This window comes from Vicia villosa, linkage group LG4, assembly GCF_029867415.1.
Source record: "Vicia villosa cultivar HV-30 ecotype Madison, WI linkage group LG4, Vvil1.0, whole genome shotgun sequence".
In the NCBI taxonomy this organism is placed as follows: domain Eukaryota; kingdom Viridiplantae; phylum Streptophyta; class Magnoliopsida; order Fabales; family Fabaceae; genus Vicia; species Vicia villosa.
The window spans coordinates 161,622,620-161,629,847 of NC_081183.1; the positions used below are offsets into that span (position 1 = coordinate 161,622,620).

Below are 7,228 nucleotides of genomic sequence, written 5' to 3' on the forward strand. Positions count from 1 at the left end.
AAAAAAGAAATAGAGTAGATTTGATATATTGTTTGTTATAAGAGAAATAGAAGAGAGAAAAATACAATTATTTTTGCAAAGGCAAATATGCCCTTATTTTTATCAATATTTCTTTTTAATTTAATCACAAAATTAATAATTATTTTTGTAAAAGTTTAGTTAATTATTTAAACTAATTTGATTAATTAAATTTATTTTATTTTTATTTAATTAATTTTTTAAATATAAAAGTTTCATTTTATACATTTCAAGATATATTAATTGAAATTATGTAAAACATAGTTTATTTTATTTGACTTTATATACAATTTCTTATCAAATTTAATTACTTTTAGTTTAATAAATCAAATTAAGATCCACACTCAATTAAATAACAACACACATTTCCACACTAATGTTATAGATATTAAGTTATTATTTGTGAAAAAAAATATATGAGTTGCTTCAATGTATACTATTTAAATATTTAAATTGTTTAGTCAGAAATTATAATGAAGCTGAAGCAATCAAAAAAGGGTATATATGGAAGAAACAGTAAAAATGTCCATCTGCTCTACTTTCTTCGTTAGTTAGAAGAGAAATGAAAAAGTGATGGGTCCCACCAATTTCAGTCTCTCTTTCTTATTTCTTCGATCAACCAAGCAGCCTAAATATCCAACTTCTTTCATACTTCTCTCGTCTCTTATTCTCTCTCTTCATTTTCTAGCACAGCCTAAAAGTTTGAAAGAAAACAAATTAAACACTGTGGCAGCAGAAGAACAAGGAGCGGAGAAGGTGAAGCTTGACGGCGGCTCACCGAAGCTTACAGCGGCTGGAGCTCCTCCGGCACGGTGGTCGGAGGTGAGAATTTCCCGAATGCAATTTTTTTACATATCTGGGTTCGGTTTCTTCTCCTCTTTTCAAATCTCAAGTTTATTTTTGAAAACAAACAAGCAAAATTCGTAGATCTAAAAAAGAAACTTCGAAAATCTTGAGTTTAAACAACAAAATCAACACAAAGCAGTAGAACAAGATAGGATTCGGAATCAGAGGGAGATTATCAACCTTCTGGAGTAAAAGAAATGAAAGATGGCCTCGGTTTAAAGCTCAGTCACGGCGGTTTATCACCTCCGGCGCGGTGGCTCTGGTTTTCCGGTGAGAGTTTCTGGCGAGGTGACAAATTCAGGTGATTTTTTTTCTTTTCTGTTTGTTCTGATTTGTCAGTCTGAAAAAGCCCCTTGTGTCAGTCTCAATGAATGTTTATATACTGCTTGAGAACTTAGGGTTTTGCTGAGTTGTTTGGCTGATATGAATCCTGATGAAATGTTATAATTTTGCTCTGTATCCCATACGAAAATTCACTAATTTTTGGTCCAAATACCATTTTTTTTGCAGTGTTCTTGAGACTCAATTTGGGCCTTAAAGGTTCTGAATTTTTGCTTGTTGGTGTGAATGAATGTTACTACAGCCACCCGAAAATCCTTTATTCCAGTCCAATCTCTCACTTTTTTTTATTGTAATTGTGATACCAAATCAAATTAAACTTGGGACTGACTTTGTGAATTTGTTGTTTGAATTGAGGATCAATGAAGTGTGGTTGGTGTTATTTTGAAATGTAAAACTATGGTTGAATTCCTTTGTTGAGTGAAACCGTGGGAGCTTGTGCATGAAACCGTGAACTTGGCTGGGAGTCTCCACATGGGCTTGTAATTCACCTATTTCATGAAGGTCAGAACAAAACATGTAAAAAACAAACTCAACAAATAGTCACATATGAGAGTTCCTACCCATCCAGCTCTTGTTTCTTTTCTCTTCATCTTCGGTAAATCAATGCTCTTTGTTTAACAATGGCTTATGTTCATTTTTCGTTGCATTCTTTATTATCAATCTCATTTAATCTAACATACTACATGTTAACAGAATACATGCCATTGAGTCAAAATAATTTTTTCTTACTTTGATATGATGAGAAAGCAAGAGTTTAAGTTAGTTTTGATAACATTTGGTTTCCAAGTCAGAGTGAGGTGTGACTAACTTAAACTCTTGCTTTCTCATCATATCAAAGTAAGAAAAAATTATTTTGACTCAATGGCATGTATTCTGTTAACACGTAGTATGTTAGATTAAATGAGATTGACAATAAAGAATGCAACGGAGAATGAACATAAGCCATTGTTTAACAAAGAGCACCGATTTACCGAAGATGAAGAGAAAAGAAACAAGAGCTGGATGTGTAGGAACTCTCATATGTGACTATTTGTTGAGTTTGTTTTTTACATGTTTTATTCTAATCTTCATGAAATAGGTGAATTACAAGCCCTCCCACGGTTTCACTCAACAAAGGAATTCAACCATAGTTTTACATTTCAAAATAACACCAACCACACTTCATTGATCCTCAATTCAAACAAAGATGTGGGATTTAGCAATTGTTTCAATTCGCTTAACTTTATTAGAGACATTCATCAATTATTTCAGTTAGATCATAAATTTTAGTTTTATAAACACTAAAACTGGTTTGAAATAAAAAGATGTGGGATTTTTTTGATTACTTGAGCAATTTTAATGATGTGAGCAGCAACATTGCAACTCTCCTGTAATGAACTAATACTCTGTTGCAAAGATTAATTGTCAAGGTTTGGATAAAAACATCTAGAAAATGCATAACATAGCTACACAAGGTCTGGATAAAACATCAAGAAAATGCAGCAGTTGCATGAGGATTGTCTTTTTTAATTAATATAATTTGACAACCAAAATGTATCAGAACCATTACCACCATAAAAACCAATTGATGAGAATAACTCAAATGCACATATATTAAGAAAACTCATTGAAACTAACACATTCAAAGGGGAAGAACTCAAACTCGTGTTACAAGACTTTAAGCCTTGGAAAAACTCACAGCATATGAAAATAACAGGAAAGGAGGACTAAGCGAACCTTGAAGCATTAATTTCCCCTATGCATTATGCATTTGTTTTCCTCTAGGAAATCATTATAGCTAATATTTCATACATAACTATTCTTGCATTATATATTTCTCTCCTGTGTTATATCATACACACAGAAGAAGAGAGGATGAAAATTAAAATAAACAAAAGAAAGGATAATTCTCTTTAGATGAAGGCCAAATTTAGAGGTTATTACTCATGACTAAGATATTCGCCTAATTCAACAAATTTTGATAATGACTCGGGCCAATTCACTTCAGAAAGGCCAAATTCAGAGATTGTTACTCTTCCCAATTTCCACTCCAAAACCAAAAGAATAACTATGAGTTGGAATCAAATGTACAAGCTCTGCACCGCCACTACAAACTTCTTGGACCACACATCTATGGTGCAAACCACCACGGTCATCCTCCTCATGCACCTGCAGCTGTTGTTCATAATGTTGAGTCTGTTTGACAGTGTCTATAACTGATTGTCCTGCTTCGGAACTTATCTTTGAAACTCAAGGTCTAAATGCAAATGGTGGTGATAGACAAACAAGGTTAGAAATGCGTTTGAAAACTCTCACTTTGAAACATTTACCAATGCTAAAACACATGGGTAGGGAATTCCAATGAAAGCTTCAAGTTTCAAAACCTCTGCCTATTGACAGTTACTACATGCAAAAGCCTCAATCATGTCTTTCTTTCAATTAGCAGATTTGTTACTCAACTTCAGAGCTTCTACCGTGGCTTACATATCAAAATGCGTGGTTGTTCTTCATGGGAATGCTTGCTTAGATCCCACATTGTTTCATTTACAAATAAATTTAGTGTCTAAAAAGATAACACAAGCCTAAACTTGCCAAGGATACAAAGTACCAATATTGCATTGGTAACAATAATAAACTAGGCTATTAAATTCGGATTTTAGATTAATAACCAAATCAAACTGGAATAAACCAGCCAAAACCAGAAAGACCTAGTTCTAAACTTTCAACTTAATTTAAAATACATTTTCAAAATTTAAACAAAACTTGAACTGTAAAATCATTTTAACTTAAGTTCAATGGAAAATTTAAACTAAAACTTGAACTGTGGAATCGTTTAATCTTAAGTTTGACGAGCTTCAACAAAACATAAAGTTCATTTAATATACATAAAGATCATTTAATCTTAAGTTTGATGAGCTTCAACGATACATAAAGTCCATATATTTATTTATAAGGATGCTCTGCATTTTTATTTTGGAGCTACCCAATGTGGACTAACTCTTTGCACTATCTTCACACATAAACACTCTTTGTCTATATTTCTTTGTTAATGATTACTGAATCCTGATTCTGTCTTAAACAAACAAAGTGAAATGAAACAATGTCAATATATTTAGCTCTTACTTAACACTCAAACAATTGAAGCTACAACAGAGAACAATTCAAGAGATTTCAAGAGGTATATAATTTTATGAATACAAATTCAATAAAAGAATGCAAGAGAGCAACACATTCAGTAGTTCCTTTCCATTTTTTTGAACCATAAACAATCAAGTTGAGCAGCTTCCGAGGCATCAAAACCCTTTTCCCAAGCAATCTCAAGCCGTATCTGTAATGACGGGGTCTAAGGAACAAATTCTGAACCACCAAACAAAACTTCTCTTGTTTCCGCCTCTGGGCTAGCAAGTGAGAACTAAGCATTTGAATGTTGCACCATCCAGCATCCTCAGAATCAAGGCTCTGGAAATGATCAACATAACCGGACAAAAATGAAGTTTGAATTTGCAGTTTCAGACTCCAATTAATTTTGCAACAAGGTCATTAAACCCGATTCAACTTTGTAAAACGCGTTGCTTGTCTGGAAAGCAATCAAGCAAGAGATTTTTGCTTTCATTTCACATTGCCCTCTATCTCTACTAGTCTCACTGTCCAAAAACTGCTTCATACCCCGTGACACTAACTGATTATTCACTCTGCAAAACATATAATTCTCAATAAAAACATTGCTTGGAAACCATAAAAGGAACCTCTCATATACGCATATAGATTAATAGATATGGTGGGAATACCAGAAGAGATTGGAGGGGCTGTAGGGGCAGCTCAGGATCATGAAAATGAGCATTGTCATGCCTGCATGTATGCAGAATCATATTGATATATCATCTTCGATCGATTGGTGTGAAATGGTGAAGAAAAAACAATGCAGAAAATTTGAGCAACAATAAAACCAATCACCAAGTTTCACGGAGACTTCAAAATTAAGCAGTGCTCTGCAAAGTGTGACTCTGCAAGGATCAATATTAAAATAAATGATTGAACAGGGAGACTTCAAAATAAACTAGTACTAATTCAGAGCTTGTGAAATATCATCTGTTAGGGGTGTAACAGGGCTGACTAATCAATTGGCCCACGATAGCACGAAGGGGCCCAAGCAATGGTTATTTTACAGTAGGGAGGGATAAGAGAGATCCTTCTAGAATCCCATGAGTTGTCAATGATTGTGGCAGGCCTTGGAGAGAGAGAGAGACTGTAACCATTCCCTTAATATATTTTAGTGGCAGACCTTGGAGAGTGTGAGGATCATCTTGGAAAATAGCTAGAGTTAGTTATGGAAAGTGAGCCCTGCTCGGTGTCAGTTAAGGTGATGCTTTCACTTTAAATTCCCTCATGACTGAATATAATAAGCAGTCTGAATCATTCCCCTATATTCCTTATTACCTTTATTTCCTTGTTTGTTTGCTGGTTTCTAACATCTTCAAATGAAACTCATCCATAATTAAGCTATAATTTTATATTTTCTCTAGTGTAATAACTACTAATTGAAAGTACTTGAAAAAACTGAGTACAAAAAGTATACATATAAATATCATCAATAAAGGGGTATGCAAATGACGAGTTTCGTACCTCGGCCCATGATGGCTTCAATTCAGTAGCTCTTTCCATGTATAGACTATCAGTTATCATATTCCAAGTAAAAACTACTAACAGAAGCACTAACAAATATATTCTGATGTTGGCACAAAACAAATATATTCCATTACCGGAATTTAGTTTATGTCAACTAATAATATGGATTTTATAGGAAAGACGAACTTTTTAAAACAACTTACTTCTGTTAATTCAAATTACCTCCAAAACAGTTCACTTGCTATCATTAGTTCAGTAATTTAAATTATTTAACATTTCATTTAGTCTACATTAAATAAACAAGTTAAAAAGAATATAATAGCAGTGCAGACGCATGACTTGCAGCCTTTCAAAAGGAGAGAGAAACACATGAGAAGTTTAGATGTGATGAATTTGAATGGTGAGAGAGCACACTTACTCTCTCATGTGGAAAACACCCATGAGAGAATCCATTTTTGACATCGGAGATGTGAGTGTTAGGCATGAGTCGTCAGAACATATTGTATCTGTCTGACATGTAGATATGATACCAAAACAGGATGCCATAACAGTTCCATGGTGGTGGCAGAAGGCTCACAGATGGGAAAGATCAACATCACTCAAGCGAAATGCAGACCATACAAAGTACATGTTGCATGCCACTTTTATTAATTCATATGACTCAGACCGACCAATACTAAAGATCAAAGATAAATTAAGCATCTATTGTTATCATGCAACATAAGGAGACTCCACGAGAAATTTGTGTCCACAGGGGCGACCCGTAATATTTGATGAAAATATGCAGACTTTAATCATGATGACTTGCGTAATGGTTTACACGTACATAGTTAAAGAAAGTTATGATTCTAATAATTCCATATTGATCTCAATATCACTGGCATTATACAGTTTCCATATTTTAGTATCATGACTTTATTTGCTATGATTCTGTCACAACATGTGTATAGCTGTCATGATAAATTCCTTCCATATATATGTTCATTATTGTAATTAGTCCTAGCATAATTCTAGGATCTCATATGTACTACAACTGTGGTCGCGAATTCGGTCACTAGTGAACATCCGGCGGAATATCAGCGGTGGTGGCGAGGGATATGGAAAAATTTGCAAAGAAGTCTGTCGCTGGAAAAGCTCGTGGTGGCCAGAGATTCCGCGGTGGTGGTGAAGTCACACAGTTTTGAGTATCTTCCTCTCTTTCTCTTTTGCTTCAGACTTTGTTGGTATTTTCTTGCTATATTTTTATTTAAGTGTGAAATTTATGTTGTTCATGGTATTGCTGTATTGTTGATGATGAAGGATGCTTTTGAAAAATGGAGGTTTGATTTTATATTGATGATGAAGAAAAATGATTCAAAAATTGAAGTGTTTGGATGGGGGAGTTTGAGAATTCATTTTGTTTCTGCTAATTTTTTTG

General features: G+C 33.9%; 1 long non-coding RNA gene across 1 annotated transcript; it reads left to right on the forward strand.

Annotated features, from left to right (window-relative positions):
- Positions 1 to 523: 523 nt before the first annotated feature.
- On the forward strand, positions 524 to 2,527 carry LOC131595757 (uncharacterized). Its single transcript, XR_009282034.1, has 2 exons — positions 524 to 1,165; positions 1,375 to 2,527. It is a non-coding gene; the product is annotated as an uncharacterized LOC131595757 (long non-coding RNA).
- Positions 2,528 to 7,228: the final 4,701 nt, after the last annotated feature.